We start from the raw sequence: 14,720 nt of genomic DNA on the forward strand, positions 1-14,720 counted from the left end.
AGTCTAGATCGAACAGATCTACCTTAAAATCTTCAAAATCCGCTGGGTCCATATTTGGTCGGTTCATTCTGTAAGGAATGCGTGGAAGGGTAGGACCCAAATGCAGACTATCAGAAAAGGTAAACGGTCTTGAAACAAAAACGAGCTTTATTCTTAAAGCTTAACAATAGCATGGCATGAAACACATAGGTTCTATAGAAAACTGACCGTGACCAACATGGTGGGAGACAGGAGAAACAAACAATGAACCGACAGGGGAACACAGGAAGAGACAAGACTAAATACAGAGAGGGGTAATCACAAGACGAGACACAGCTGGGGTAAGGGAGGCAGAAACACAAGGGCAACAGGTGAACACAATCAAACAATCAGACACACCAGGGAAACTAAGACAGGAAAACATTTCAAAACAAAACAGGAAACCAGAAAAAGACAAGACAAAACACAACACAGACAGATCGTGACAGGGGTGGTGAGCCGAGGCTATAGATTACTTTGATTTGTTGTTTAAAGTGGACCAATCATGCTATATTTAAATGATATATTGTAGGGCCATACCTATATAAGGTATATGTATACGTTTCTGTTTTCAAAATACCAAACAGATCATGCATTTTAGCCATGCCTCATTTCGCTCTATTTGCTGTTCTCCAGCCCTGTTTTTGCAGGGGGCTGATTCTGTGAGCTGCAGCTGACCACGCCCCCCTGCAGGAGAGGGGAGCCGCTCTGATGAAGTCAGAAGAGGGGGAGAAAAATAGATCTCCGTCCTCCGTGTTTTATTATAGCCTATTATTATATAGAGTCGTTATTCATTTGTTTTAAAGCTCAATAAATGAGGTTAAAATGTTAACATAGGTTCAGGAGCATGGCCACGCCTAAAACTCCGCCTCAAACCACGGCCACCCCTATTTATATCCGGCAAAAGCTTCCGGCAACCGCTTGTCTCATCTTTCAAAGATCGACAGGCAGACTGTGATTCACGCTGCGCGTCGTCACAGTTCAATACAAGCTAAAACGCTACCACTAGAACATTGCTATTCACCATGGATCCCGAAATCCTGATCAACTCGCCGGAGTCAGATGAAGATCTCTTCGACATCGGCTACCCGCCATCCTCGGGTCAGCAGACGGATCCAAGCCAAGCATCCGAACGGAGCCGCGTGTGCTCGGCAATCAGTGTCCCACACACCAGCCGCTACCGCTCCCACTCAAGCTCCCCCAACGAGATACCTCCAACTCCAGACAGGTCCCAGGCTTCGTCTACTCCGCCAGCGAGGGCAAACAGCCGAGGCCGCAACAGGTACAGCCAGCTCCAATCTCCCCACCACCGGCAGCCTGCCTCACTCGCAGCTCCCGGCCACTTGCAGCGGCGCACTCGACACGCCTCTCGGACGGAGCCCCGCTCCGAAACGGAGCCCGAACTACGGAGGTGGACAGTCATTCAACTTCAACGTTTCCTGAAGGAAAACGGCATCCACTTTCACCGAAACGACAACAAGGCTAGACTGTTCAACCTCTACAAAGCCTACAGCAGCACAACGGCAAGAACAACAACACACACAGCTCTTCCCGCTCCAGAGTCAACCACCGCGCGCGCGCGCACCACGGGTCGTGACGTCACAGGGCTCCGTCCTCCTCCACGGACACAGCCCGACTCACCAGCACCCCCTGGTGGGGGCCAGGTTGTATTGCCCTCTGTGCCTGCTCACAGGCTTCACAAAAATCCCCCTGCACATACATCCCTTCATCCCTCCATCCCTTCTTCTTCTCTACCTTCAGCAGTCCACAGCTACCCAGCTTCTGCTTACCTTCCTCCTTTAGCAACGTGTCTCCAGGTAACAACCAGGTACACGGACGTTAGCATGCTCAGTTAAACGTGTCTCCAGGTAACAACCAGGTACACGGACGTTAGCATGTTCAGTTCAACGTGTCTCCAGGTAACAACCAGGTACACGGACGTTAGCATGTTCAGTTAAACGTGTCTCCTGGTAACAACCAGGTACACGGACATTAGCATGTTCAGTTAAACGTATCTCCTGGTAGCAACCAGGTACACGGACGTTAGCATGTTCAGTTAAACGTGTCTCCAGGTAACAACCAGGTACACGGACGTTAGCATGTTCAGTTAAACGTGTCTCCAGGTAACAACCAGGTACACGGACGTTAGCATGTTCAGTTAAACGTGTCTCCAGGTAACAACCAGGTACACGGACATTAGCATGTTCAGTTAAACGTGTCTCCTGGTAACAACCAGGTACACGGACATTAGCATGTTCAGTTAAACGTGTCTCCTGGTAGCAACCAGGTACACGGACATTAGCATGTTCAGTTCAACGTGTCTCCAGGTAACAACCAGGTACACGGACGTTAGCATGTTCAGTTAAACGTGTCTCCAGGTAACAACCAGGTACACGGACGTTAGCATGTTCAGTTAAACGTGTCTCCTGGTAACAACCAGGTACACGGACGTTAGCATGTTCAGTTAAACGTGTCTCCTGGTAGCAACCAGGTACACGGATGTTAGCATGTTCAGTTCAACGTGTCTCCAGGTAACAACCAGGTACACGGACGTTAGCATGTTCAGTTAAACGTGTCTCCAGGTAACAACCAGGTACACGGACGTTAGCATGTTCAGTTAAACCAAGCGGCAAACTCAGGGGAAGAGCCGGGACGCCAATACGGAAGTGCCACAAACTGCAGTTCATATATTGGCCGATAGGCGCTGACTGCAGAAAGGAGCAATTTCCATAGAGCCCCATGTTAAAATGCCCAATTTCACAGCCTAAAAAAACATGTTTCTACCTATGGATCCAATAAATATTATTATGAATATAGTTAGATTCCACCTTCATGATTATGGATCTGTGAGTGAATTGTTTTCTAACATGACCCTTTTATTTATATTAGGTCTTAAAGTTTTTGCATAAATTAGGGCGTGGTCACATTGAGTGACAGCTCTGTCAGGTGACTGCTGCTGTTAGCTTTTTGTCTCTCTGCTAGCTGCTCCGTCCGTGAAGCTACAGGGACTCTGCCTGGTCAGTTCATCCAGGGAACACAACTTGATCCCGGCCGTGTTTGTTTGTTCTTCATGCTTATATATCGGACTATTGTGACTCGCTCTGCGGTTAAAACAGACGGTGCATGAATGCCGTTTTGCGGTAAGTGAAATTCGAGTACTTTATTTATGTGTTTATGATTTTAATCAGCTACGTAATGAATGTTAACAACTGCTATTTATCTCTCAATATTGTCTGTAAAAAACGTGGTAAAAGTTATGATTTCAGTGAGAGAACAGAGCAAGCTTCTACAGTTGCACTAAGTTTTGATAACAGTTAAATATTATTTTGATAATAAAATATATTTCAATGTTGATGAATGTCATACTGTTCATTCATAATCTGATTGTCTTTGTAGCTCACTGTTGAAATAAAATAAAACATTACAATTACAAAATAATTATATCTACAGCCCCTAAACACAAGCACACCTCTTTCATAAATAACACACTTGTTCTGCAATAATATGTTTTATGTTTCCTGTAATTTTTGTTAGGAAAGGACATGCCTGAAAGACACGACTCAACATTTTCTCCTTCTCTGAGGGTCAAGAAGAACATCCAAGAGGAAAATTAAAAGCTGATGTTATGAGATTTTAAGACCAGTACAGGACATTCACTAAGAAACTACTTTTATTATGAAGTCAGCTGATCGAATGCACCTATTTCCACATCTACACTCCATCAGCTGATTAATTCTATTTGCCTCACTTTATGAGCTTCACAACATGTACCTTGTACCGCAGAGTTTGCAACGCAAATAAATGGGGCCAATCTTCAGTCGGATGTGAATGTGTAATCTAACATTTTCAGTAAGAATAATGGACAAAAGGAGTGCAAATACAAATTCAATTTATTGAAATCTGAACCAAAAGTTAATCAAACATGTTTTAAATAAAAAAGCACATATGGACAGAAGGTGTAAACCTATTAAATGTATAAGTAAACACATTTAGTCAAATAAAGTGACAGACAAGGCCTGTGCAGTTGGTATCAGCTATGCCCAGCATGGGCTCCTCCATCAGGCCTGGTCCTTCTCGCAGAGGAACGACCCTCAGTCCTCTCCAAACCAACAGACTGGACGTCCATCACACGGAGGTTTCTCCCTGAAGTCTCTGCAGCTCTCTGGACACCACGCTGTCTCAATCCGTCCACACTGAATATGAGAGGGGAAAATGAAAATAATAAATGCTTTAGACAATAAGAAATATAAAGTTGACTGTTGAGTTGCTCAGTTTTTTTAGATTGTCAATACTATTACTGTATAACTAATATCCCAGGTTAAGAGGCACCTTCAAATAAAGATTGGTCTTTAAATACATTTTGTCTTTTGAATTGTTTGTCTAAAGTCAAGGATCTAGAACTGGTACTTATAGTTTTAATGATACAGTCTGGTTATAATGCTGTTTGGAGGAGGCCTCACAGGTAAGAGCACTAACTAGCTACCATCACATGCACCTTAGCTTAACTTAAATGTATTAAACGTATAATTAAGTGATAGCAAAATATAAATAACTAATGTCATGCAAACATATTAATATTTGCTTGATTCCAGTGTTGCATTTAGCACATTGCATACAAACGTTAAGGGATTTTAAGATTCTGAAGTATTATGCTAAAACTCAATAACTTAGATTATTATTTATAGTTTTGCTGAATAGTTTCATGTCCGCTTACCTTAGAAACGTAAAATGTGACGGCAGTGTGCTGATGGGGAAGCATGTTAGCTTAGCTTCTTAGCTTGAGCTAGCTCTGTTACTTCCCAGCTGGAGGCAGAAGGTCCCGCCTCGGCTCCGCCTCTTTGCCCTTATTTGGAGCAGGCTGGAGCAGGCGGGAGTTAGACTCAGACGTCACTGTCGAGCCGTTAGTGGCCGACTCCGCCTACTAAGGGCTTCTCGGCAACTCTGCAGAATCCTATGGGTGACGTCACGGACCCTACGTCCATTTATATATACAGTCTATGAGTTAAACGTGTCTCCAGGTAACAACCAGGTACACGGACGTTAGCATGTTCAGTTAAACGTGTCTCCAGGTAACAACCAGGTACACGGACATTAGCATGTTCAGTTAAACATGTCTCCTGGTAACAACCAGGTACACGGACATTAGCATGTTCAGTTAAACGTGTCTCCTGGTAGCAACCAGGTACACGGGCGTTAGCATGTTCAGTTCAACGTGTCTCCAGGTAACAACCAGGTACACGGACGTTAGCATGTTCAGTTAAACGTGTCTCCAGGTAACAACCAGGTACACGGACGTTAGCATGTTCAGTTAAACGTGTCTCCAGGTAACAACCAGGTACACGGACATTAGCATGTTCAGTAAAACGTGTCTCCTGGTAACAACCAGGTACACGGACATTAGCATGTTCAGTTAAACGTGTCTCCTGGTAACAACCAGGTACACGGACATTAGCATGTTCAGTTAAACGTGTCTCCTGGTAGCAACCAGGTACACGGATGTTAGCATGTTCAGTTCAACGTGTCTCCAGGTAACAACCAGGTACACGGACGTTAGCATGTTCAGTTAAACGTGTCTCCAGGTAACAACCAGGTACACGGACGTTAGCATGTTCAGTTAAACGTGTCTCCTGGTAACAACCAGGTACACGGACGTTAGCATGTTCAGTTAAACGTGTCTCCTGGTAACAACCAGGTACACGGACGTTAGCATGTTCAGTTAAACGTGTCTCCTGGTAGCAACCAGGTACACGGATGTTAGCATGTTCAGTTCAACGTGTCTCCAGGTAACAACCAGGTACACGGACGTTAGCATGTTCAGTTAAACGTGTCTCCAGGTAACAACCAGGTACACGGACGTTAGCATGTTCAGTTAAACGTGTCTCCAGGTAACAACCAGGTACACGGACATTAGCATGTTCAGTAAAACGTGTCTCCTGGTAACAACCAGGTACACAGACGTTAGCATGTTCAGTTAAACGTGTCTCCAGGTAACAACCAGGTACACGGACGTTAGCATGTTCAGTTAAACGTGTCTCCAGGTAACAACCAGGTACACGGACGTTAGCATGTTCAGTTAAACGTGTCTCCAGGTAACAACCAGGTACACGGACATTAGCATGTTCAGTTAAACGTGTCTCCTGGTAACAACCAGGTACACAGATGTTAGCATGTTCAGTTAAACGTGTCTCCAGGTAACAACCAGGTACACGGACATTAGCATGTTCAGTTAAACGTGTCTCCAGGTAACAACCAGGTACACGGACGTTAGCATGTTCAGTTAAACGTGTCTCCTGGTAGCAACCAGGTACACGGACGTTAGCATGCTCAGTTAAGATAAAGAAAGACGCTGCGCGTCGTCACGGTTCAAACAAGGTTAGCAGCTAACCCCGCAGCAACAGCGTCCCACCCAGTAAACCAAGAGGCAGGGGCCATGCCACACGCTAACCTATCAGCCGACTCTTACCCAGTACCTCCCTTTCCAACCGGTCTATCTTTCCCCCTCCCCCCTCCCCCCTCCCCCCATCCCTTCCCCATCCCTTCCCCATCCCTTCCCCATCCCTTCCCCATCCCTTCCCCAACACCTGCATTGTGTTTTGCTGCAACACCTGCAACAGCGGCAACAGCAGCAACAGCAGCAACAGCGGCAACAGCGGCAACACCTGCATTGATTTTTGCTGCCACAGCTGCAACACCTGCAACAGCTGCAACAGCGGCAACAGCGGCAACAGCCGCAACAGCTGCAACAGCGGCAGTGAGCAGACGCTCCAGTCTCTATCTCTATCTCTTCTCAGGATGACTAGAGATCTCCACATAGTCCAGAACAGACCTGAATCCAGTAGACTTCTCAGGATGACTAGAGATCTCCTCATAGTCCAGAACAGACCTGAATCCAGTAGACTTCTCAGGATGACTAGAGATCTCCACATAGTCCAGAACAGACTAGAGATCTCCACATAGTCCAGAACAGACCTGAATCCAGTAGACTTCTCAGGATGACTAGAGATCTCCACATAGTCCAGAACAGACTAGAGATCTCCACATAGTCCAGAACAGACCTGAATCCAGTAGACTTCTCAGGATGACTAGAGATCTCCACATAGTCCAGAACAGACTAGAGATCTCCACATAGTCCAGAACAGACCTGAATCCAGTAGACTTCTCAGGATGACTAGAGATCTCCACATAGTCCAGAACAGACTAGAGATCTCCACATAGTCCAGAACAGACCTGAATCCAGTAGTCTTCTCAGGATGACTAGAGATCTCCACATAGTCCAGAACAGACTAGAGATCTCCACATAGTCCAGAACAGACCTGAATCCAGTAGACTTCTCAGGATGACTAGAGATCTCCACATAGTCCAGAACAGACTAGAGATCTCCACATAGTCCAGAACAGACCTGAATCCAGTAGACTTCTCAGGATGACTAGAGATCTCCACATAGTCCAGAACAGACTAGAGATCTCCACATAGTCCAGAACAGACCTGAATCCAGTAGACTTCTCAGGATGACTAGAGATCTCCACATAGTCCAGAACAGACCTGAATCCAGTAGACTTCTCAGGATGACTAGAGATCTCCACATAGTCCAGAACAGACCTGAATCCAGTAGACTTCTCAGGATGACTAGAGATCTCCTCATAGTCCAGAACAGTTAACAGGCACAGCAAGCCCTCTGACCCTCGCAGCGAGCAGACGCTCCGGTCTCTCTCTCTCCGACCCTCGCAGCGAGCAGACGCTCCGGTCTCTCTCTCTCAAATGTTTAGCCAGATTTAGAAGTGAAGATGTAGTCACTCGTTCCAGACACGTTATCTTCAAGCCACATGTTTCTGGTCCAGAAACACTTTCAGAACATCCCGCACATTTTGGGGGGCACTCTCAGAATTAGAGCCATTTCTCCCGCATCGGCGCAGCGTCCACAGCAGCTAGACCAGGCATCTCTTATCCAACCACCTAGGCCCTCGGCCGCTCGTCATCCCAAGCGTACCACGCTTACATCCGCAACAACCTAAACGACGTCTGACATGCACACGCTTAAGTCAGCTGCTTTTAATCCGACTCTTTTGGGGGACCGTAATCAGCCCACGCAGTTCATGCCGGAGACGGAACCCCCACTCTGAGTCTCCCACTGCACGGACCATAGCTCGTCCTCCCAGATCACCTCTTCACCCCCCTCATATCCTTCACATGTTACTTCAATAAACGTACAAACATCACACTGTTGTGGCGTGGTTCTTGCTAGTGAAATGAGGTTAAAATGTTAACATAGGTTCAGGAGCATGGCCACGCCTAAAACTCCGCCTCAAACCACGGCCACCCCTATTTATATCCGGCAAAAGCTTCCGGCAACCGCTTGTCTCATCTTTCAACCCACCCTCCCTCACCCTTCTACCCATAAACATCCTCTGCCCATCACCATTTATATCTAAACGGTGCATATCTATATACTGCGTATACTAACATTAAACTCCAGGTATCGTCTGGGGGACCGTAATCAGCCCACGCAGTTCATGCCGGAAACGGAACCCCCACTCTGAGTCTCCCACTGCACGGACCATAGCTCGTCCTCCCAGATCACCTCTTCACCCCCCTCATATCCTTCACATGTTACTTCAATAAACGTACAAACATCACACTGTTGTGGCGTGGTTCTTGCTAGTGAAATAACAAAGAAGACCTTTGACCGGCACTTTTCTAATTTTGTCCGGAAAATTTAAACTTTAACGGACATCTTGACCGGCGAAAGAAAACCTAACTGAAACTCTGCCGCGCGGTCCCCTCGTTCCTTGGAAGAGGCGGAGAGGTGGGTGTTTGTCATCTGCTGGTGGACTAACCGGAGAGAATTACAGTGCTTGCCTCGACGGGGAGGGATTGCATTGAATTAAAGCAGCGGGAGCAAACGCTTGCCTCGGGGAGGGAGAAAAAAAGCCACAGCGGAGAATAAACAGAAGGGTAACCATGGTAACCATGCGCGGGAAGTCTTCTTTGCTGCTTTTGTGGCAGACTACAGCGCCACTTACAGGCCTGGCATATGTACTACAGCGTCTCCAGCGCTTTCGAGCGGCAATGGCCGGCCGTGGCCCAACCCCACATTCCCCTGATAGGTGGAGAGTTGGCCCAATAGCCGTAGCGCCACTTTCCTGACGTCAGTAAAGTGTTCAAATCTGGATCAGTTTTTATCAGATCCGTTGCAGCCCCTTTTTTAGAGATTTGGGTATGGAGGAAAATAGAGAGGGTTGTGTTTTCTGACACTTGGTGAGTTCCCTGGAACACCGGGGACACATATTCATGTATAAAAGACGTACAAAAGTGCATTTTGCATGATAGGTCCCCTTTAAATAGGGGGCCTCAGGGCCTGATGGCAGGTTAAGGCGGCCCTGGGTGTAGTGTGTTACCAATAGTTTTCTTGGTGACTGTGGTCCCAGCTGCCTTGAGATCATTAACAAGTAGTTCTTGGCTGATCCCTCACCTTTCTCATGATCATCAATACCCCACAAGGCGAGATCTTGTGTGGAGTCCCAGACCGAGGGCGACTGATGCTCAATTTGTGTTTCTTCCATTTAGAAAGCCACACATTATTCTTCTGAAAACATTAGGTACACTTGTACCTTATCTTTAAGGAAACTAATTTAGAGATATAAAATGCTGTAACGAATGTAATAATAAAACAGATTATAAACTGATCTGATACTGAATCCTTAGTCATGTTTTTAGTTTTTACGTTAAGAGCCTCTGCCATGAGCATTTGTAATGTGCTTACATATCATATAGTTTAGAAACATTATTTTTATTGAATGGAATTTAAAGCTTTTTTGCTGGAGCAAAAGTGCACCGACATATCATAGCACTGTCAAAGTTTTCATTTCAAACTTCGGGTGATTATTTATTGTGGGTTCGCCATTTCAAACAAACCTATTCACATTACCACAGTCAATTGCGTGCAAAATGTGTGTATTCGTATCACTGTCACTGATCAGAACACTGAGCTTCCACAGGCTTTATTTATCTGTGGTTCTGATTGCATTATTTCATTCTGTATCAATAAGTTAACTTATGGAAGCATGCTCACAGACTGGGACAGCAGCTGTATATAAAACTGTTCTGAGTATCATGTAGCGCAGACACCAGGCTAACCCAAAGCTTATGAATATTCAGCAGCATTACGTACGGTATGATCAGCTCGAGCAAGAAGGGGGTAAGATCTGATTTATTAAAGCAACAAAGAAGCCTGTTCATTACAATAACACAACTGTCTATATTCCTAGATTTAAAAAAATACTCACAAATCCATGCAGCTGAAACTGACTAGCACCTCAAATTAAATCTGAGTTTAGCTTGAGTTCAGTCTAAAGGCCCAGACACACCAGGCCGATATCGGCCGTCTTCGGTTGCACGGCTGGATGAAATGTTATTGGATACCTGTCACTGTGAATAGGTTGCTAATTTATACCCCTGTAATTATGTTGTGATGTCCTTTTTGTTTTCTGTTGTTTTTATGTGTAACTAATGTACCGCAGGTCTCCCTTGAAATAGAGATCGTTGATCTCAATGGGATTTTTTAACCTGGTTAAATAAAGGCTACAAACAAACAAGCGTGCCCTGTCGCCCAAAGTCAATTTGGTGTGTCCCGAACCCTCGGCCGTGACACGCCTTATTTGGCCTTTCACGGTCGACACACGGCCGATTCAACATGTTGAATCGGCCGTGTGTCGGACACAAGCTATCGGGCCAAGAAACCACTCTGATCAGCTGTTCAGCTAGCAAATGAGAAGCGAAACGGAAGTGAGGGACGTAAACAAACGATTTAAGAAGGCACAGGACAGCAGCTAAACCCCAGCAGGTGATACTTAAAGACATCAAACATAGCCCTTAAATGTCCTCTCTTACCTCCCACACATAGCAGGGACATCTCTGATATCGGCGGGAGCGTCCCCGGCTGTCCTCTGCTGAGAGCTCCGTGATTTGTTTGGTCAAGTCCGGTTTTTCATCTCATGGGTTTATTTGTCAGTATAAAGTTGCAGGATTAGTCTCAAGTACCTCAACATTGTCCTTAAGTACAGTGTCTAAGTAAATGAGATACTGTCTACTGCTGTTCATTTACCTATTGTGAGTCGCCTCGGATAAAAGCATCACATGGAAATGTACATTTAGCAAGAAGTGGCCATTATTACATTACATACATTACTACATTGCTGACTCAATAAACTACACACCCGCCAGAACACTGCGATCATCAGATGCAGGTCTATTAACTGTGATTTGATAGTATGTCTGCACTTTATGTGCTCATTTCATCATTCATGTATTTTTATATTCTAAAACATGTTTTCGATGGACGAGAGTGAAAATGGAACGCACACGCTATTTGTTGTTTGTTTATATCAGTCTGTTCTTCTTCTCTGTCTTCCGGTTGTTGCCTATTTTGAATGACGAATACACACTACCGCCGCCTGCTGGTAAGGAGAGTTATTGCCACTCACGCATGCGCAGTTCGTACGTGCTCGGCTGAAGTCTTTGCGGTGTGTTCCAGTGCGACACATGGCCAAGACGCAGGAGAACTCGCCGATGGAACAGTCGATGTCGGTGTCGGCGAGTTCTCTGGTGACGGCCTGGTGTGTCTGGGCCTTTACTGGCACTAGTCCGTCAGGCGTTACCATTCCCCCCCCGCTGGTCATCCAGAGAGAAGGACAGTTCAGATGGATGGTCTAATCACTCCGTGGTGAATGTGTGTGTCAGACTGTATGATATCAGTTTTCATGTCATGTGTGCAATGAATGTCTGATATAAAAAACAAAATAGCACTGCTAGTTTTTTCTCAACATTTGATTGTGATTTCATTTTGATTGACTGATCGATTGATTCATCAGTTATAATAATAGTTACTTTTCATATTAAACAACATTATGAATTGATATGAGAGAAGAGTAAACCAGTGGGTTTAAGACCTGTTTGGTTTGTGACCCCTAACAGAAATGTACATTGGGCCCTGTGACACGTTGAGTAGTTTATGGGATGTTAGCTGCACCAGAGAGACACCCCCCTCAGATGGTCGGGGATCAATGAGCAAGACAGCTTTTGTTATTTTCTAAACTGATAAATGAATGGCATTGTACAGAGTGTTACTGTAGAGCACAGGAGACTGTCAGCTGGACATGTAGCGCCCTCTACAGGATCACAACTCTTCTTCTTCTTCTTCTTCTTCTTCTTCTTCATTGTTTTCCCCAGCATGCTGTTACAACACACAACATATTAATTGGGATTCATTTTGTTCACCGCTGTTCCGTAATGTACACCATTGTCAGACAATCTAGTCCTGAAGCATTTATTAATTCAGATAACTGAAAATGATAGTTTTAGTTATCGTAGTCAGCAATCACAATGGATGAAGTTCCATGACTGAAGATTGCATTTTTAATGACTTGGTGCTTACAGTTTGCATGGTTTCAATTCATTTATGGAATCAGCGGAAGGTGTTCTGGTAACACTTTCTCAAAAAGAGACAAATAGTGCATTATGTTGGCATTCATGGTGAACTAAAGTGTATTTATAATGCCTCATGATTACACTCATTTGTACAGATAATACATCGAACATCTTAACAATAGAAATGTAACATCAAGGAAACATTTTAGTTAATTTGGACATTTCAGCAGCAAGCTCCATTGAAAAACAGTCTGCCTCTGTAAAGGGTTAAAAAAGTGTAGATACTAGACATACATAAGCATAGAGTTAAAATCACTTAAAATGACAGTTCATATTGTGAGTACAGTACATTTCATTGGTCACATAAGTTAAGTTCAAATGGTTTAAGAGTGTCACTTGTTTAATGTGTAATGTTTACTGACTGTGAGATGTATAACATGTGTATGCATACAGTATATGTCACATTTGGTTTAATATGTTTCTGAAGAGTGTGTATTATATTAGCAAAAGTGCTAACACAGTAGTCTTGACTATGACTTTGGAGTTAGCTAGGAATAATTATGTTGTAAATGCAAATGATTTATTGTTGGATGAAGTGGGCTCCAAAAAATAATAAGATACCAAAAAGACAAAGATTCAAACACCTGGCAGCAACTTAACATTTTGAGGCTAAAAAAGAGATGTGTGGCATACCTGTTATCTGATTGTTCGAAACAGTAGTGTGATAAATAGCAATTGTCACAATTAAAAAGCAGAATGAGTGTTTGAAACTCAGCTATAATATTTCATGAAATTCATTAAGAAATCATATTGTATGTCATTTAAAATAGCATAGAATGTCATAGAAATACTATACAAATCATAGTATAGCATGCCATAGAAACCAATAAAAAGTCATAGTACAGCATGTGTTAAAAATAATTTAAAGCACAGACCATTTTTAACTTAGATACACCAGCAACAAAATCCTTTACATTTTTGCAGGAAACAATCCGCATCAGAGCACGTATTCAGGCTAAGAAGTGAGAAGAAGTCATAAAATGTTATGAAACCATCAGTATGTTCTGTGATAATAGACCAAATATTACATTATTTGTTTTACTTTTTCCATTAGAGGTTAGAAACACCGGCAACAAAAAACTATTTTAGCACTTCTTCAGATGGAAAAGTGAGAAGGCAGCCACCTGGGTGAGGAACCTTAAAAATAAATACTGAGTGTGGACTGGCAGCTGGAAAGGTTCCAGTTCTCCTCCTGGGCACTGCTGAGGTGCCCTTGAGCCCATTGAGTGTATGTGAGTCGCTTTGGGTAAAGCATCTATTAAGTAGCAATAGCCGTACTAATAGAGTACTTTTCCCCGTACTTTTCGCGTTTAGTTCCGTTAGTACCCCTTATGTCGCGTTCACACCAAAAAGAGCACTTAATCTCGGGAACTTTTACCCCCATTTTTAGTGCCTGCTGAGAGATGGTACTTTCCTGGGGGAAAAAAGTGCCCCAGTTCTGATTGGCTGGGCGAATTGCAAACCGCGCCCCGTAAAACTCTGAAATGTTTTGTAGAGCCGCCATTTTTATTTGCACGCTACATTAACCCAGCGCACCATCGGAGAGTAGTTTGTTGTGAAAGCAGTTATGGCAAGCATCAATAAATCATCGGAGCGGTGGAGTGATGAGGAGGTCTCGGCGCTTCTGGAAATCTACGCCGAGGACGCGACCCAGGGAATGCTACTGAAGGCAGTACCCAACTCCAAAATGTTCGAGCGTTGTTCGAAAAAGTTACTCGACCTGGGAATCGTGCACAGCGCCACTGCATGCCGGCTAAAAATAAAGAAACTCAGGCAGGACTACAAAAAAATTAAAGACTATTATAACAAGAGTGGTAACGACCGGAAGACCAGTAAATGGTAGCGCTTGGATGCTCTGCTAGGCCACAGACCTTTTCTCCGGCACAGCATCGACCTTCGATTCGGGCACGATGGTGTGGGAGGCCGCTCAAACGGATTCAGTGGCCAACGACCACGACGAAGGTAAAATCAACTACATGCACTGGGGTTTTAATCTGCACAATAATGGTCTCAGATGTACTTTTATTTGCTCAGTAGATCGAGCTAGCCATGCTAGGCTGAACTGGCTAACACTGCCCCGAGCTGGCTAATAACATCTAGCTAGCTAGATATTCTCGGCCGCTATGAAAACGTTTTGACTTGTGAATAACTGCAGTGTTTCTGTAATTTGCGTCACTAACTCATGGAACTAATCGTGTGTTTCAGGCGAGGCTGGACAA

The sequence above is a fragment of the Trematomus bernacchii genome, unplaced genomic scaffold (assembly GCF_902827165.1).
Source record: "Trematomus bernacchii unplaced genomic scaffold, fTreBer1.1, whole genome shotgun sequence".
NCBI lineage: Eukaryota > Metazoa > Chordata > Actinopteri > Perciformes > Nototheniidae > Trematomus > Trematomus bernacchii.